This window comes from Varroa destructor, unplaced genomic scaffold, assembly GCF_002443255.2.
Source record: "Varroa destructor unplaced genomic scaffold, Vdes_3.0 BEIS01000003.1, whole genome shotgun sequence".
Lineage (NCBI taxonomy): Eukaryota > Metazoa > Arthropoda > Arachnida > Mesostigmata > Varroidae > Varroa > Varroa destructor.
In genome coordinates this window covers 45,190,699-45,211,383 of record NW_019211456.1, presented here as the reverse complement: position 1 = coordinate 45,211,383, position 20,685 = coordinate 45,190,699, and the positions used below count along the sequence as shown (strand labels likewise).

The window sequence follows — 20,685 nt, the reverse complement described above, 5'->3', positions numbered from 1 at the left end:
GTTTCTTGGTAAGGGTGGCCGGGTGAATTAGCAGAGTACACTGAAGGTTGCACAGGAAGCTGAAGTAAAAACAGCTTAGAACTCAAGTACAATTTAACCCAGAAACACATTGGTAAATAATAGACAAATTTAGAATGTTCCTTCTAAAACATGCACACATGACCAAATCATATCGGACGCTAGAGTTACTATACACGAAACCATTACGGTTATGATAATTATTCTTCGAATTTCAGATCTAATAATTATCGTCTGAATTTGAAATTTTTGCACTTTTTTTTTTTTTATCTATCTACGTTCAATCTATTTAGAGTAAGTTAGATTCGTTTCCGTACGTTGATCATGTGTGAGGATACGGCTAAGTAGTTGAATTATTGTTATTAGGAACAAGCTAGAAAATCAAGCGCCTATCAAACCTTCCGAATTATGTGCGTGAAGCATATATAGCGTATATATAGAAACGTAGGTAGATACAATGTGTATTTATATCATTACCGATATCTGTATCTGGCAGTTCAAAATTGATGAAGCATTTGGTCGGAAAGCTGTGTCACTATATTTTACGTGATAGCGGTATGTGCATGCACTTATTGCTGCGGTCTGATGGTGGCCTATCAGTCATCATTGTGGGGATGACGATAATGTCATTGGTTTATTCATCGTCCCTTGTTTTTCGGCCAACAAATGTGATTTTCGAGGCTGATTGGCGGCAGAACTGGCACTGATGCTTTGGAAGCCACCGCAAGGAGACTGGATCGTTTTCGTCGGTTTACCCAGTGGAACTGTGCAGTCGGGCTCGACTTTTCTCTTAGAAGAGACATAATCTCTTCGGTTTGGGCCGGGACCATTGGTCGGGCCAATGGCTAACAGTATTATAGAAATTGCTGACTATCTGGCCGCGATGAGACATGGTCGGCCAACTAACTGCCCGGGTTCGCCAACTGACCCCGCGACATCACCGGGCCGAATCAAGCGCCAAGAACGCAGGTGGGAAGGAACAATGCAGAACAAGATAGATAGGGGACAAAGCGAACGGAAAATAAACGTCTCCGCGAACAACAATCGGTAATGAGACGACGAACCCAAGTGGGGCGAGTACTAACCCGTCGACCGACCGAAAAACGAACCGACTAATCTAAACCTCCGCCTTTCTGTCGCTCAGTTGCACTGACCAATCAATACCCCGCTATATCCATGTGTGTACATTGTTGATTTGACTGCTATTGAAAATGGAGTAATATATTCAAGTAGTACCCCCAGCGATCCAAACCAACGCTATTTACATGGCTTGATATCTGACGAAGACAAAGACATAAGTGAATCCAGCTGAACCTAAATGCCGTTGTATCTCTAACGCGAACATATACAGATATACCCTATATTCTGCAATTATGCAGTCGACAGCTTGCCGGTTGCATCGCATATGGGCGTAACTAAAGCCTGAAGATTGTATTCTTACCAAACGATTGCATCGTGGTGTACAGGCCACTTCTGATACTATCGATTCGATGATCATGGCTAACAGTGATGCCAAGCTTGAAAGTGTTATTGGGTTCTCGTTGTTGTTGTTATTGTCGTTGTTACTGAATATAGAACAATCAATTTTTGTTAAGCTTTAATGATTATAGTAAAATTGCTTCGTTCTTAATCACTGCATAGAGCCTCAATTTCAATTCAATGTGATAAAGTGGACGATTTTCTTTTTGTCAAGTTCCGATGAAAATGTTCCGTATACAGTTTGTAGCTTGATCGAACAGGCTATTGACGTTTCGACAATCCCTTCCTGAGCTGACTATGGTTCGAAGAGCGATTACGTCTGTAGGCAAAAATATTTGTTTATTCTATTTTAGTAAAGTTTGCGATGGGCCTGATTTGAAGAAATCTCTAAGTAGTACCTATAGGCCGCTCGCGTCGGACTACCTGAAAGCAATGCTTAAACATGCTGTTAGGTCGATCTGTGTGCCACATTTTGTTATCTATGAGGAAAACCGAGAGGAACACGTTGTAGCATTGGCTAGTAGCTAAAGCAAGACTGTTTCATTGCGCACTAATCACTTCACGGGATTGATGTCCTAGATCGCTGTTAGATGCCGCGGCTGGACTCCCAACACTACAAGCATTGCGTTTAGTCTCAGAAGCTGACATACACCTCACATATGTCCCTGAGGTCTATAAACAGACACCTTACCATGAAGCCATCACGGGGACTTTCGTAAGAACACCGACGTAAAGCTCATCACTACCTATAGCTTTAGCCTATTTCAGCGGAAAGAGGCGGGAAATTTCCTAGTAGATTGCACCCCCAACAGGTGGAGCGGCATTTAAAAAAGGATGAAAACAGACGCAGGACGTTTCGTTTGCCTGCAGACTACAGCACGCGGTGATTGATCGCTACAGCAGACCTTCTGTCGGCCGGCTTAGAGGAAGTGATTTTCTAATTATAGTACTTCCTTTCTTTTCAGCTTTGCACCTGCATTGTAACCACCAGTACAGTAGCTTATAGTAGGTTACGGAGATAATTTAGGACATTACTCTGGAACAACAAGCAACCGCTCAAATGTAGCTAGATTTATTTCTCAAGGATGGCGGGTCCCGGCACGTATTTTACGTGTCGCGCAGCCTGGTCTCAATCGGCGAGCAGTACGGGCGTGCGCGCGCGCGCGCGCGTGCACGCTTGCTGACGGAGACTATTCATCTTTGAAAAATTCTCGTGAATCGGTAACTTGGCTTAGTATTTTGTATTTCTTTGTTATGATTGATGACTGGTCGTCGGAGAAAAAGATCGCAGAGACAATCAAGTCTGGGTGACAAAGTCACCCAGTTCAACAAGCTGAGCAAATACTCGGCAAGATTTTTAAGAAGATAGGTTTTCAGGAATCTACAGTACAACACAAAAAGCGGATGAGGGTGGGATTGCAATATCTAAAAGGGCAATAATCGCAGTCTGCGTTTAATAAGATTGGAAGCTCTTACAGTGAAACGTTCAACTTGGTAGGTTGCTTGTTCGAATGGTGCATCTTAGGGACCGATATTGTGCTTCATAAGCTCGGCTGTGGGCAAACATGGGCTTCTCAGGAAGACTGTTGAGATTTCGTCCTATAAGTTGCACCTACAGCCGGGGGTCTTAAACAACGACATCAATGGCGTGGCTAACATTGCCTCATGCTCTATGATTCTTAAGAATACTAACAAAAATAGAATCACGGTATTTTCTCCTGGTATTTGTAGGAAAAGGAGATACAATGGCAGCGTTTGTGGACTAACCAATATATGCTGTGTAATGCAAAAATAGAAGCATAATTACTGGCAGAGTGAAGAGAGTACACATTGTATAAGTATTGCAAGGAGCTTGCGCCGCAGTAGATCGTAATGTTGTGAATATAGGAAAAAACTAAACATGCCTTGTAGGGTCGGCCTGTTAGCAAAAATTTTCAGAGAAGATAAATAGACCCGCAGGGTCGATCCTATCAGCTTATCAGAGAAAAGCAGGTAGGAAATGAAGTTTCGCCTGAGGAACGGAATTAAAGGGCGATAAATTACTTGTTTCTATCCCATCAGCTCTTCGATCGAACGGAGCTTGACGATTAGGGCCCGCTAGAGACAAGTCGATCAGTTACGCGAGAAAAGGTGCTGTAGGCAGGTAAAATTCCTGGTGCCGATAGATTCTTAGCTGTCGTCACGAAAGCGTATTTAAGGCGTTCCTAAACATGATAGCAGTAGTGGCTACGCATATATTTAGTCCGGGCCGTTTTCCGTAAGAGTGGAAGAGAAGGGAGGTCGTGCCCATTCCCAAAGGAAACGGGACCTGCGGATTTATATGCCCCCTAGGAGAGCTTTCAAAGGGCGTGAACGCCATTAGTGAACCGAAGCTTAGAACAGTCGCGAAAGTAAAAGGAGAATCAATAGGGGTTTGGAAAACACAAGCTCATGTTGTCTGCAGTTGTTTAGATCCTCCAGAGGACTATCAAATTGAGAAAGTCTACAATACACTTGAGAGACTTACTCCTAACAAATTTTCTAGACATTAAAAATGCTTTCAGTAGCCTTCCCTGATGTACGGTGTTTGCCTGTTTACAGTCGGCCAAATTTCTCAGTCTCGCTAGTCTCTAACTAGTATTTAGAGGACAGATTCATGGCCAATACAGAAGCTACATTTCCTATAACTGCTGGTATGCCGCAGGACTCTCTGCTAAAGCCACCACTATGAATCCTAGCATATGAAGAGGTGTTGTATTAGAGACTTGTTTCGGAAATTGAAATGAGTGCTTACACAGGCAATTTCGTTGTCACTATGCGAACAAAGACAGCAAAGAGTAGAGCGGGTGAATGAAACACCATGAGTTGTTACTGGCCTCTACGGACTCGAAAGCCGTAATACTTTTCAGCACGAAGAAAAACTTACTTTTTATACTAATACTGAATAATAAAGGGATTCGTTGTCTTAAAACGGCAAGACACATAGCGATACGGTTAGATCATTACATACGTAGAGTATACCATGTCAAGCAAGCTGTGCTAAAAGCAAAATGTTCACGTAAATAACCAGAATTCCACTGTACATTAACGTTCTAGAAAGGCAAAAGGAAGGTTCCTTATGTTCACAGCCGAATTGATAGCACTGGTTGGGACTGGCCTTTGTACTTTGCCAGAGCTTATGACTAACACGGTCAAGGAATTACTATTCGAAGCTCAGCAAGTCTTGTTGTCGAGGGTCACTCAGGTCTACTGCACGGTCAGCATACACGCAATTGTGGTCATATAGGGGACTACAACTTGAAGCTTAAAGGCAAAAAAACGACGTATGCTATTGGACAAGCCGACGAAAGATGCCAAACGGAGAATTACTTACATAATGGCAAGATGAATGGTATGCTATAGCAAGATTCGATCCGGGCGCTGCATCCAAAAATATAATCTCAAAGATCGAGGTCTGGATTACAGAACATGGTCAAGAACTACCTATCACGTAGCGCGCATAGTTGAAGGCCATGGAGCCTTTCAGTACGCAGGGAACCGAAGACACGATTTTTCATACGTTGGTGTTATGTGTAACGCTTGCTCATATCGGGGAATGTTTCGACGAAGCAGACATGCTGCGTTCTCTTGATGGCAAAATAAAAAGTTTTGTATATTACATCACCTGATCGTCAGAGTGTTAGGTAGAGCGAAGGGTTTTAGCCACGGACGTCTTCAAGAAAAAGGATTGCATTATTGAGCTTTGCTTAAAAAACTTAAGGTAAAATCCAAGCGATGCTTTCGGACAGAATTCAGAAGGTGCACGAGGAATATGTCTCTGCGCAAGTTTTTAGCTCGTCCCAAGAGGTAGGAAACCTGATCGAGGCGACATCGGCCTAATCTTCCGGTGGCGCTTCCATCAGCCCGTAATACTGTTAAGTGAACATTTGAGCTGATTCTGAATGAACCTTGAGGAAATAATTGATGATTGGTTTCCGCGGAAAGAAGTTGAGCTTCATACGCAGCCCACATTAAATAGACTCCCCAAACCACGCTAAAAGATAAAGAAAAATGCGTATTCAAGCCGCATCGGCTCAGCGTTACTCTAATCTATAGAATTACGTGTATAGATTGCATATACATCAAGTGCCAAATGTCCCCAGCGGCCGAAAATGACAGAAATCTATTGAGAAACGACCACAATATAAATGACATTCATCAACGTAAACAGCTAGAGTAGCAGTAGTCACAGAGTAGTGCTATCCAGTAGTTTGCCGCTCAGCTATCGCAAACAGTCATAAAAGTACGCCGTGGCTGGCCGATGTAACAGCCGGTGTTCTGGAAGGAAGAAGGGGCAGAGCGTGAGACATTTGCTAAAGACAATGAGACCACTCTCAGGGGGTCGTTTCACGTTGTCGTCGTCTTCTTGTTATCGTTCGTAGTTCTGAGAAATATTCCCATGGTAAAACGATTTCCAACGTCCTGGTGTAACATGGTAGCAATAGGGTCGGTCGTGACGAATTGGGGAATACACGCACTGACCTCAGAGGCAGAAGGGCGCACGGCGTCACTTTGTGTTAGACGACCTATCTCTTCTACATATTGTTTTCATTATTATTGTTAGAGACTCAGAGTGCAAGCATCGTTAGCCAAAGGTACAGAATGCGTAGCTGTGAATAACAGCAAGTTAAGTCATTTTAGCGTCAAAAAGATATCGATTCATTATTGGCGCCAGATCAGAAACATTCCGTCAATGAATCCCAACTGGATTGACCATATTGACACGTGATTATGCAGGCCAGCTCGCAATTAATATTAAAAAGAGCTGTCTCAATCTGTCGTCAATGAGGGGAACAGCTGAGGAAAAATCGAAGTGGCGTTCTATGCCGAAGGACACTGAAAATAGTAAATTAGTCCTAAAAAATCAAAATCACACCATAAAAACTGATCCAAATACAAGCTCAGCCAACTGTGAAACCCCCTCGCGCTCATGCGTCGCGCGCAGGACTTCGTACACGTTCGACAGATTTCCTCTTATCCATATTCATCTTTGTACATTGAAGCAAACAAATGTCGTACTCGCCCGTTGATCTGTCGATATCAGACGGCTAGAATGGACTCTCAATGTTTATAGCGACAAAGCCAATCACCGCTTAATTCTACAACACAAAAGGCGTCTGAAACCGTCATCCCGAGGTGATCGATACACACGCGAAAACGTATCTCATCTGTACATGCATATATATATATATATATATATATATATATATATATATATATATGTGCGTGTATGCAAGAACGTTTTCAGAATAATGCACACTTTTAAAAGGGCATGTATTGTGTTATAAGGCAAAAGGCTATTAGATGAAGTAAAATATGACGATCGGAAGAATGATCCAGTCATATGTATTATTCTAGCTCTAGTTGAATGGTCTAATAACTCGATTGTCGTAACATTGAGATGATGGCGATGTACATAACAGCTCAGACGGATTCGGCAAAGGACAGCTGCAATGCTGGTACTCGGTCGAGGAGGAGAATCTTCGTCTACGACTTCAGCATTGAGTGGTTTTCAATACAACAAAACACTCAGCAGTGTATATGACTGGATGACGTGTTTTCATTAGACGTCACGCTGTATTGACAGCTAATATTGTTTACGACTTCTTAGCTACTAATGAGCCTTCATCGATATATTTGTCCGATATATTTTGAATTAGGAGAAGATCTTATACCGAAATATACTATGACAACTAGCGATCATAGTCGGGTTGTCTTCTTCCAGTAATTGGCTTGGTGCGCTAGATAAGAACCATCTCTTGGCTCTATACGTCGAAACACTGCTTTCGAGTGAGGCTCTCTTGTAGCTTTATTCCGTGATGTTGCGTATGATTTCGTACGTACTCTCAACAGTACGAACCGAACGGCAGCCTATTGCACGTCTTTCTTCTTCTTCCCGAACCCAGTATGACAAAGAGGTACGCTATCACGTTTACAATGGTAGAAAGGCATTGTACAAAGTATATGGTATAGTCCGAGCTTATCGTATATGACGATATAAACAGGTGGCTTATTTCTCCTTTACACGCGACAGTGCGAACGTGCAAAGTCAGCTCAAAGAATGGAGTAACTCAGAATCTTCATAATGGTCAACTCTTCATAGCTGCGGACGAGACCACGAGCAGCTTTGATAACTTAAATTAAAATATAAATTAAGAAAATAAAGCGTCCAAAAATGTCCCAAGTAATTCAAGTTTGAAATTTACACTGACAAAACGACAAATATGTGTAACTTGTGGGCTAAGCGATAACTACCGCTTGGCTCATCAATAGGCTCGTAGTGCATTTCATCTGCGTACCTGAGTCGACCAAAGGCAAAGAAGCCTGCGAACTAGATCGTATTGCCATCTGTGTTCTTGCGATATATTCAAGTGGGACGTATGTTTTCAATGCTGCTGCTGCTGCTGCTGCAAAACAAATGATGAACTTCGAATACTAACATTAGCAGCGTTCTCATTGGAATAGACTGGAGCCATAAAACAGCTAGTTCGGTACGTCTTTGATCAACGCAATGTATATACGTTATCACGGCGAAAAATATAATGGATGACGCACGTCGGTATTGTCAATCCACGCTGGAAACGGTATATATCTACAAGCTAGCGAGCGTGATAATTATCATAGCTAGTAGTACTACCAGCTATAATAATCGCCACGATCCAATCAGTGGCAATAACAACAAAGCTATCACTTTCGCCAGTAATCAGTTAAAGCGTTATCGTTATTTTTTTCGTTTTTATATAAAATATTATCATTGTTATTGCGATTGTTAGTACTGTTATATCTGTTAGATCAATATAGCACAGTGTGTATTGATATTGGTTTGAAGAATTTATTTAGATATTCGGATCTACCGATCAGCCAATCGACGAAGGGGTCTGCCGTCTACGGGAACGTAAGTGAATATCTATTGCACGATATTTATGTTATGTCCTATATGCAATATTTCATTACTAGCAATCTGCTTGATGGGCAGACGATCTGGCGGGCAGACTTCTTCTTAACTAACCCCTAGCGCCACTGAATACGTAAGCTTGAAGCTAGCTGAGGTGCGGAATTGCGTGTAAATGGTGAACTGGCCAGCCGTCCTTGAAGTAGTGCCATATCGTTTCTGCCAGAACGTGACTAACTATTCACGGCATTATTGCCACGAAGAGCAGTAACAGGGATCGATTAATGAGCTTTCCTCTTGCTAACAAGAAGCTTTCTCCCAGTTTGATTTCTGTGCGATGCAGCTTTTTCGAGCAACTTCTATATATATATATATATAAACATATATATATGTATATATAAACAGACACAGGTACAAATTTTTTCAACTTTGAACGAGTAGTAAGACTTTCGTCTATAATTATTATTACTTTAGTCTAAAATTGTTATATTTATTACACTATTTTGCAAAGGACGCCAGCCATAGCCAGGAAGGAGCCATGGTCGATTCCTTACTTCGTAGTGACGTGCACGCGTATCCTAATGAACCAGTGGACCACTGACTGTTACGTATTTTCGGTACGGATGCGGTAGCTTTACCACTCGCTGTACATTAAGTCTGTGAAATACACATTGATTTTCAGGTGTTGCAGCTGAGTTCAATGTTGCTTTGATGCAGCATACGGGAAAGACTCGAAGATGATCATCTACCCAGAGTGAAGATAGAGAGAAGGCTGCCAGTGTCGCTGTGTAAGTACTCCAACGTCGAGATTAAGCGATTCCGCACAAAAGCCTCTTTAGTTTGTCTGTTTTTTCAAGTAGTTAGTTACTCGGATCTGAACGAATCCCCCTTAGATATACTTCAGCTGTGGCCAGACACGACCTGAAGCTTGAGTGGCAACTAGCAATCTTTCCGCAGCGCTATTACCAAAGACGGGGTTCTAATTGAAGAATCATAGCTCTTAATTGAACCTAATCATCTAGTCAACGCTTGGTATAGCCATTTATTTAATCACCCTGCCTAAACTTCATACTCATGCATGTCCAACTATGTAACTTATGTCAAAAATAAGCGACCGTCAAACTATAGATACGTTTCGATAGAACTTAGCGATAATCAAATTACAGCGGTCGTGTTCAAATGCCTAGCTATCGAAGGTTACTCATTTGAATTTGATTGCGCGCGCATAGACAGCTGATCTATTAATGGCCGCAAACGTCCCCTATCGTCCCCATGTAACGCCAATGAATAAGGTGTTCTTCTCTCTGATTTGTTCGCTCCATCATCGCGTAGCAAAGGAACAAATAATAATCCACTAATGGCTCGATCTCATGCTGATGAGATTCATACAGTACAATCGTTTCATGGCATTAGTTCTGCTACCCTCGATTTAAAGGTGAACGGTCACCAGACTACAACCTCAAGGCTCACCTAACAGGAATGTACTCCCGATACAAACCACAAGTTGCCACTGTCACCGTCAGGCCGAACATGTGATTTACATTCTACCTATAGCTAACAAAAAAAAAAAAAAAAAATCAATAACTCCTAGCTATCTAAAAGATAGCAGATACTATTGAACAGTTAATATAGCTTGCTCATAGCCTCCCGAGCTGAGTACGCGTCGTGCGGATCATCTGTGTGATTTGTTTGCGGAGCATGCGTAATAAACTGTTTTTATTAGTGACCAGATACTAACGATATATGTTATCGCTATAATATTTCATGCTCTGCATTAATTACCGCCAGATAAACGATACTGTCATGTGAGATTTCTTTCTTTAAAGCTTCTTGGGTCTATGACTTCATAAATAGAATAGGCTATAGCAAGTAAACGACATTTGCAGCGCAAGCGATCTATCGTTGTGTCTCTATATGCATTGGCACGAATAACATTCTCGTTCTGCACAGTAGCGCTGTCGTTCATCCGAGTCGCATGCAATCTCCTTCTGGGAAGTACCTATATGTTCCGAGTTTTACATCTGCTATCGTTAATAGGCATTCCATCAGACGCTTGGCTCCGGGCACGAAACGACGTCTGTCCGTTCGAAAACAGCCCATAACGTGTCCCTAAGATTAGCAGACAAATGCGTTACCCGCTAAGCTTTCACGGGGACCCCTGGAAGGCACCTAGCGCCACAGCTGTCGGACCAAAATTGCCTAGTACACACCAATGCATATCGGTAAATAATGGATATTAGACATGAAGCATCAGCGCAAACGCCATCATCACTTATTAGCTATTTCTAATACAGACGATGGGTGTGGTCACGGTAGTCACAAGAAAATCCAGGATCTTCCGCCGTTATTACCAGCAGCACTGTCGTTCTTCGTCAACGTTCCATTATTATGATTGCTTCCATTACGTTTCCACAGTATCACTTTAACTACCTTACGTTATAACTGCTGATCAGGCTCTATTTTGCTTTGCCAGACGTGCACACGATGCTGTGGGGGTAGTGGGGTGTCGTCTGCTAGCCCGGTTGACCGCCCCTAGCCCAGCTATTAGCTGGTACCACAAACATTTTTTATCTGCGTTTCCTTTTATGCAAACCTCTATTTAGACCTGCTCTATGCTACCCTCCCATTTTTACCCTATTGATATGATAGTCGTCGCGCAACCAATGCTATATCTGAATGGTGCCATCTTGCCCTGTGTCTGTCGGTTTGTGTATCTGGCCGGTCATACGGCTGATGCTTTCGAAATATCTAATGAAGCGACATCAGACAGCACCGCCGTAATAGGTTACCGGCACAAAATACTATCGCTGCTGTCAGAGAGGTACCAACTAACAAGAGGATTTTCGTCAGCGAACATGCGCATATACGTGTTATACACAGCATCGTTCAATCGGCTCACTGCCACCAACAGCCGTGGCTATTTTATCGTGACGGCAGCCGTAGCAAAGTGTACTACCGTTCTCAGCTCGACGTAAGCTGCAGTGTTAACCGTTGGCAACAAATGACGACGGCAGAAGTTGCAGAAACGATTGATTGTTCCTTTGCGGTAACTGATTCGTCGTCGGTGAAGGTAAGAAGAGACTATGCCACCACGATCGTAACAAAGACAAGTTTTCTGCTGGCCATTGATAGCATCATTGGCGATGATGACAGTAAGGTACGAAACAGGGCACACACCTTAACTAACTATTCGAATTGAAGCTAAAGTAAAATGTCGTCATTGATGCAGGCATACATACGTGCGGTGTCGTTAGCTGGAACAACATGGCTGGACATTTCCTCTCTATAATGTTTGAAGTATTGGGTTTTTCTACGGCGCATAGAAAGTCGATTTAGTGCTGTACGTATAGCAGCGTCCGCGCTTCAGAGTTATGGTCTATTGAATGAAGTGCGGATGATCTGACGAGCTAATTCGACTAATGGAGTAAATGTAGGGGCAATAACTGACCAAGGAATTAAAGTTTCAGATTTAACCTAGTTTAATTTACTGCTGAGAACACAAGTTATCTCCCGGGCATAAGGATATCGATTCTGCAGCAGATGTTTTTATTGTGAACTACGATAGTTTGACGTATATTAGCGTTCTTTATACTAACCGTAAAAGGGTATTTTCAAGAACAATTGCTTTGTAAATATAGCCCACTAAGATTATCAAAATATTTAATAAATTTTAGCTGATCTTTTAGCTGAAAGAGGTCTTCCGCATTACGGTGTTCTCAAAAGGTCAGCACTCTGTGGAAGAATTTTCTTTTTAAGGAAAAATCGGAAAACGATTTCCCATCAGTCCTCTTGTTATATTTATTCTTATTATAGCTCAATCTTCTTCTAAATGAGAAAACTTTTTTCTTTAAAGTAAACTTTTACGTTTAAGTTCTTTTTAATGCTTGTCAGTGTACCCGACCCAATCATTATCTATGATCAAACAACTGCTTTACTAAATATGTATCGAACCTATCTCTTTAGGTAAAACATGATCGTCTCACAAAAAATTATGTTAATTAAAGTAATGGAGGCAGCCTACAAGAACAGAACGTTGTTTTAAAAAATAGAGGGGTTAAGTGCCAGCTAAATTATATCCAGAAAAAATTAACAACTTGATCAGTTTCTTCTCGTTATTATATCGCGGAAGCTTTCTCGATGTGCAGCCTATAGGTAGAACTTCCGAACCGACTGAGGTGGCGATCGATATTCAAAACAGACTTTTCCCTATGTGTGTATAGAATTCAGCCAAACAAACATCAGTGTTCATTAAAATAACCTGTGCTGTCTAATCTAGCATACAATGGGCATGAACACTTCAAAGAGCACTTCAATGGTCAGCCAATGGTTTTCCATCGCCAGTATAGCGCGACTTGGAAAAAGCAGCGCGTCCATTCTGTACGGTAAGAGCCCTTGCTGTTCGCTACCTTGACGCCAATGGATCGAATCTAAAGATGGCGAGATGCACACAATGTTTGCTATGTTGACATAAACCCGTCCTTAAAAAATGGCACCACTATCACAAATATCAGCAATATTATCCTGTTTTCGTTGATCTGAAATTCAGCAGATGTGCACGATCAGAGATAATGTCTGCTAAACTACCGTCTATATAACTTGATGCGGGTTTCATTCGAAAGTGGCTTCACTTAATAAATCAAATGACGTTATGGGTCGTTTGCTTTCTTTTTAGAATGAACGTCTATTGCTCGCCGTAGCTTGTTTGCCACTTTCAAACATGCGCTACTACTACGTACATACGTATTAGATGCGTGAAAGTTACTTTTTCATATTAAGTTAAGTAAAGAAGCGTGTCACTACTTCACCATTATCCGCGAATAGTCGCGTTCTACACGGTCGGCTCTCGTATCACAGAAAATAGACAAGACCTATTCAATGCCTTAACTCAGGTGTCTTCTGGGTCACCGGTGGCCTGTTTGGCTTAGCTGAATGCGAGGCAAGGTGAAATTATAATTCTCGTAGTAGTTCTGACTGTGCGAAGGCAATCACATGTTGCCGTACCTTGCTTCTTAGGTAACATGGCGTTTAGTTAAAGAGCTCACTTTTCATTACGTGCAGATAAATCTGAAGCTCGACGTACCTCAGGATAGGAAACTATTCGTGTATGTACCCAATGCTGAGACTGCTGTTCGTATATTGTAACATAAACCATAATGCATCAGACAGGCAAAAACGACGTTTATGCATTAAAAAATACTTTATTCAATTTCAATAATTCAGCTTATATTATACGAATTTAGGTCACGTGCCCTCGCATGCCTTGTTACCTTTGGCTTTAGTGCCAACTTAATTTCCGATCTTGCTGGAGCTAAAAGCTGAGCTAAGGAGCTAGGGTGACGGACCCAGCGCGCACAAACTGAAATAGGCGATGAATGAAAATTGACGCGCACGGCACCATCATACATCTACAAATATACTGGTTTTAATTGTATTCAATGCACGGCCTCAAGCTGCTATTGTGATAATGAAAAACTGCTGTGATACGTTTACTTACCTTCTGACGAACTCAGTTTCTAAATGAAAGGCTACCATTGAAAGAGATACCATCTTTTCCGAAGAATCAGTCTGCATCAACGTTATAGTTCCGGGCTTGGCTCTAGCCCTTACTGGGTAGCCTGCATTGAATTGAGGCAGTACAAAAAAACAGTCGTCCCGCGGTACACCGTCTCAACCTGAAACCTTAATTCTCTACTTATGTAGTGCGCATATATTGGATCTACAGATAGACGGACAAATGAACAATCAGACAGACACAGAGACAGGCAACATAGGCAGACGACTGATGAAGCTTAACGGACTAATCTTCTTGCAGTACAGACGCTATTACTGCCACTGAAAGGCCCTACAGAGCCATTTGAGAGCTTTTGAACCAGAGCGCACTGCCGCAGCGCCGTACCCAAGTTGATGACAAATACACGTTGACAGCGAAGATCTCCGTGGCTATATCGATGTAGTGGCCATTCTCTAGCTGATTTTAGTTCACCCGCAGGAAAAGAGGCTCTCTATTGCCAAATATGCTTCTACGAATTTTATTCGCCAACGAACATAAATGTAATAAGTCATTCACGCGGTATCTCGACATTAGTAGAAAGCCTTTAACGCAAGCTCTTCTACGGCGGTTTTAAAGACCTTTGCAACATATCGCCTGGTATTCCCATAGGGAGAAGTCCCTTCGTTTCCCCTACCCGGTATTTCCTGTTGGATAAACTTGTTTGCTAAATGCAACTTGTACGAATACGTGGTGATTTCGTCGTTTTGGTCGTTTGGTTTTTCTTACACATATTCCAATGTATACGCCCGTCCCGAACCCACTAAGCCAAATACTGGTTTTTTCGGGATGAGGTCAACTCTGTGTTTAGGCGCACCTTTGGGAACAACTACCTGTCTCTTTCTCTGTTTGAGATCGACATGGATACACAACATCTCGTTATCAGTAACAATTCTATGTTAAAGCCTGGCATTGTGCTTGCATTTCACCCGGTGTCTAGGGACATATTGAAAGACGGGGGGGAGTTGAGTTCCGCTGTGTTTTTCCATTGATGAACATTCAGGTCGCTAACGATTATGTACATGAAGTCGATTTATCCAAGATTTCTGCCAATGATCATATGACTATACTTTATCTTTTCGATTAGTTCACAAGTTGCTCGCTAGCCGCCGTCCTTCGAACGTACTTTTGGACGGTCCACAATGGCATCGGATAGCGAAATGCGTTGTCCGGGTTCGATATGTTATAACTGAACTCCTTTTAAGCTGTCCTCCTACGACTATTTGGATGGTTTTTAATCTTGGCGAAAAGCAAAAGAGTGTAAGCGTCAAGAATGCCCCAGGAGCACCCATTGCTAAAGCCTAAACTTACGGTGGAGTTTCGTTCGTGCATAATAAAACAACGGCTTATTGGAGAACAAAGGGCATTTTTTAAGGTATATAAGAGTAAATAGTACGCTCAATACAAATCGACACATTAGTTAGAGAATGTGATACTGCAGGCTTAAATTTGCCCTTTAGTTTCTACCCTTTGGAGCCTAATCAAATTGGTACAAACAGGACGTTAAGTACAATATGATCATGCTAATGAAAAACATGCAATAATTTGTTCATGGCCCAGTAACTAAGCTATAGGCGTTTCATCATAACAGAGCTAGAAGCAGGTTCACTACAATATCTCTCAGTAGTCATTCAACGTTACCTTAAAGTGACTGGATACAGCCATTTTGAAAAGTTCTAGAAAAACGTATTATGATGATTACTAATTACGGCCGCACATTATCATTGTAATAAACGCTTGACCTGATCCAGGCAATTGCCCCAGCTTTGAGCGTAGAAATCACCACAACTTTAAGAAAATCACCCGACTTTCCGGACATTCCCATGTTGATTGGGTAACTTTACATTCGCTAACCAACGGCTCTTTATCAGTTTGTCTTCGTCGACGTTCTGTTAGGTGATAGTACCGATACAATATTTTTTCAGCAATATCGAAAACTGGTCCCATATAAGATAATTCCTAAGAGTCAACTAGAAATGACACACAGAGAATTTGAAGATATGCCGGATAGCAACGTAATCGTAAGGTAGGTATGGCGCCCGACCAACGGGATTGACTTCAGTACCTTCTCTAAGTGCAGAAATACACGGATGGTTTGTCTTGTAATATCTTATTGTAGCTATTTGAAAGAATCGATACATTTATATATCGACAGACATGATGTGCGTTCACGCACGCACTTGGATGCCCTTCAAGTAGAATAACTTCTTTATCAGTGATCACACCATAACGTCAACGTACAGCATCGTCTCTGTTTGCCGGCCCCCTTCTAGTCTGCCTTCTTGTCTAGCAGCATATTTGTTAGATATTTTATTTACGCGACGATAGATTTGACTTGTCACGGCTACGTTGTAGGTTGATTGCGGCAATGCAGATGCACCCGTCTCTTCAGTCCCCGCTTAAATTACCGACGTTGTTAGTAATTAGCATTCAATATATTTTATAATTAATCTCGTTCACATTTTTAAGCCATATTTATGTGTGTGTATGTGAGTGAGTGCCTATCAATAGTCTGGTTCGCCGGTGCTCACATTGTTACGAGATATGCTCAATCCCTAAAGTGTGCTTGATCTGTTCGTTCGATGTTTATGGGCAATGCGCTCTAATGTTTACAATGGGAGCCTCTGAAGGCAATTTCCCCAACGCCCCAAAAGGCGTGTAACGCCATTTACCCGTAAACGTGACTAACATTCGCGCAGTAAATACCAGTACTGTTCATTGACTACATGGGGTTCAACTGTGGCAATTTACTATAGGACTTTTAACAACTAGCAGTCACCAGCGAAACGACCATCGTCCCCCCTTACCCATCTGAGCGCAGTTTCTATCTCGGTCAGGCTGACGCTGTTATTGGGAAGCATAGCTGCGAAGGCATCAGGGACTAACTGGCTAACGTACTGACTCAGCGGTGTTTCTGAGTGTCGCTGATGATGGTGGCGGCGACGTCAACCCAGAGGCTGGAGGGATGTCGTTGGGTTGGCCAGCCAACCAAAAGCTTATGGAATGGACACTGTGGCAGAACAACGCAGCGCATAGAGAGGGAGGCACCCAATAAACCCAGTCGAAAGCGCGGCCCGTTTTTCCTCTATCATAACCATTGGAATAGGTGGCAGCGCACTAACTCGCATGGGACTTCTTTTCCTAGCAAATACAAAGATTGATGATCGACTCTGATAGGAGTACAGCATAAATACATTCTTTGCCCGGTCGGATGACACGAATGCAGAATGTACTCTATTCGTGTTCGCCCACCGATGCACACGCAGGCACGTTGACGACAGTCACACAAGTACGCCGTTCTCGCATGCACTCACGAACTGTTTATACCAGATCAGTTCGAAAGTATAGAACAAACACAGAATTTAGCTAGACAGTTATCATTCACTGGTGCGTGCAAGTCTCCGCTGTAGATGAATAATCAACTGAAAATATAAACAAACAAAAAAACAGGAACGTTTGGCCTCTATAGTTTTGCTGCGAGTGTCATGATTGTCAATCATTTTGTGACGAAGTTCTTCACCGGCTAGCGGTAATTCACAATGCATCGATTATGTTTACCTTCGTCTTCATTTAAGCTGCATGCCTACTTATTTTCGAATGAAGATAAACATAGAGATACCTTGCATGAATAGGTCTTGCCGAACCTTTGAAACTAGGAGTGGCGGCATGTAAATGGACTAAAGACCTGCATTGTGATCTAGCCGGCTATTTGACAGTACCGAGAAGCATTTGAATTGTATGACCAGTCACGTCATCTTCAGAATTGAAAATGAGAGTAAATACAGAGGAATTTAATTTAAGTTTTCGATATGGAGGCCAGCAAACAAACTTGCGAACATGTAAGTAGCTCTTATGTTTGGGTATGAGAGCCAGATCTAACTGCTAATATGAGAATAAAAAACAGGTGCAGAGCTTTATCGTTCTTTTTAATATGGCCACTCTATGTGTTGCGTTTACATTAGGTTCCATCGTTGGTGTCGTGCTTACTTCACCTCCGCTCAAAAATAGACCTAGGTATAAACGGTAGTACCTTAGACTTTGCCACGAATGTCAACGGCATCAGTAATTCTTTTTGGTGCTTGCGAACTATCAAAGAAAATAGAATTTTTCGTAGTACGCATACCTTGCCTATATGTCACTTAAATCTTCAATTTGGTCTTGAGGTTAGAGGTAACCCTTCAGCAAATCAGTTAGATTATTACCTTTTAGGTCATTGAACTGCTTTCTGCAAATTACTAGTGTTGTTTTATCGAATTAGGTAGTGCTATGCATACATAAAGAAGATACGCCTCTTCTTCAATCTTTTCGATCTATAAAAGTTAACCAATTCTCAATGTTTATTGGACTAACGTAACCCTGTTACAGGGAGTCACAAAGTAAACTCTAACAAAACCTTCCTAGATTGTTCCTTATGCAACCGCACCAAATTAACAATGAAATTACAGTTACAGTTATATCAAGTTTAAGTTATATGGCAATATATTTAAGTTACGCAAAAGCGTTTGCTACTGCCACACTTCAGTAACAGCTACCTGATCTAAGATCTTCGATGTAAAGCATCCTGGGCTCACGTCTAAAATGAGAAAGATATTTTTGTCAGCACGACATCATACGCTAGCTTTACGATTCTGCCGGCCTGTGCTTCGAATTGATGTTCGTTACCGCTTATTAACTGAGTGGTATGCCGGCAGCAGCTTCACGGGCCATTGACGATGGAGAGCGGGCGAACCACGCCGCTGATGTCACATAATATAGCGGTTTCGTAAATCGTACAAGCTGCTATCCCTGTTGGCTTTGCTGTTGTTATCTTAGCCGTCGTAGCGTTACAGTTGTTTTTGTTCTCGCGTCTGTGTCTGTCACCGTGGACAGAAAAACGGAAAGAAAGAGACGGCGCGAAGCGAAAGGCGAGTTAAGCGGTTACCGCTACGACCCCCCAGCCCCCAACTGTTGAAACATCTGCCGGGTTACTCTCGGCGCTTTAGCTGACGTTGTGTTAGCGAAAAATGCAGAATAAGGCGAAAATGATAACGGCCATGTTCGTGGCGGCGACGATAACCCAGTTGGGAACGGGACATTTCATAACCACCGTGTTACCTTGCCTGACGGAGCACAAATTAAACCGTACCAACGAGAGCTTAATAAAGTGACAACAACAGTTTATGGGATTGCACACGTGACAGAGTAGTTGATATATTTTTGCTGCAGTACACACACAGAAGATGGTACGACCGATAGTAAAAGGCGGGGCTTTTTCTATCGATATGGATAACTAATCACCATCTAACGTGCACGTGCCCACGAAATTCATCCACCCGTTTGCTATCTGCCAATTGAGTCGTGCAGTTGTTATTGTTGTTGTTGTTGTCCCTGCTGTCGTCGTCGTCAAGCGACCCTATCTGTCTATTGTGCCCTGCGTGTTATTCATTGTTCGGGCAAATGTTCGATCTCTGTAGGCTGGATCAGACTTTACCACGCACTGACGCAATAAGAAACTTGCGAAGCTGGAGCATGGCGTGAAGCCGTTTGAAGGTGAGCGCTGAATTGAAGTTCTTTTTAGTGTGAGCAACAACAGTGATGGCAAGCCGCACGGCGCACAATCCGTTCTTATGCCTTCGTTGGTACTTGGGCTGCTACGCTTTTGTTCTGCGTATCTCCGCAGGCAAGGAATGCCTGTTGTTCTTATATGGATATTTGTGCGTTTATGTGTCTGCGTCTATTTTTGTATGTGTGTGTGTGTCCGCTAGTGCTGGTTTCTCAATGGGCTAAGTCCTGCGGCCTCGTTTTTCCATTAAGAACAGTTTCGTATCCTTCATTGTATCACCTCGCAATAGCACACTTTTCTTCGATCGAATGCATTTGCCCAGACCCGTCTATATTTCCTTAGTTTTTGACTTGAACGAATGCCTACACTCGGGGGAGACGGCCAGCAGATCTCAGAAAGCTCACTGTTCATCAATGTGTTGTTACGTCGCCTTTATGAGAGAAAGAGGCTTTCTTTAGCGTTGTTTGTCATCGTGAGCAAATACAGGGAGGCGGTTGATGAGTGGCAATGAGGCATCAGCCATTTTGGTTTCTGTCTATTTTTTTTCGGGCAGAAACTACTCTCACCTATTCCCTAGACGTTTCCTTAGACTTGAGAGCCCCTGGTTGGTCACGTGCGTCCACGTTCGTCGATTTGGTTGCCAGCTGATCACTCGGACTGATCAGCTTCGACATGGCAGCTCGAAGCTGTACCTCTTTTTTCATCCTCTTCTTTTTCTCATACTATATATATATATATATATATATATATATATATATATATATATATAAATGTAGCCATTTCTCTCTGAGCTTTCAAGACGGCTACAACGTTGGCGTTACTTCGCCTTCTGATGAAGACAGACAGACTTTTGCTGCTTTTGGCGTTGCTGTGGTAGTTTTGGGCAAGAAGTGATCACGCGACGTGTATTTCTTATGGTATTGAACGTTTCATAGCTCCCTCTGTACCTACCCCGCAATTTTGCTCTCTGCGCGTCCTATACATTTTTTTTTTCTCTGGAATCACAACGTTGGCGATGACAACGACAGTTTTATATAAGGCCTATAGCTAGTTATGGCCATTACACACATCTTTATTTGATATCATAGATCGAGGACTGCATGGAAACGTTTACGTCTATCAGCCAACTAACTAAAGGCAAGGAATATATTCATTAAATAGAAAACGATTGCATTTGGGCATATTAGT

At 42.3% G+C, this 20,685-nt stretch overlaps 1 protein-coding gene across 4 annotated transcripts in view; it reads left to right on the top strand.

The window, feature by feature from the left end:
* Positions 1-20,685, top strand: part of LOC111247593 (uncharacterized) — a 53,248-nt gene that overhangs the window by 17,806 nt on the left and 14,757 nt on the right. For 2 of the 4 annotated variants that reach the window (XM_022798698.2, XM_022798699.2), the window contains one exon: positions 9,090-9,195. The exons of the other annotated variants lie outside the window; for them this stretch is intronic. The gene's annotated coding sequence lies outside the window, so the exon portion shown is untranslated. The remainder of the gene's footprint in view (positions 1-9,089; positions 9,196-20,685) is intronic. 4 annotated transcript variants of the gene reach the window in all.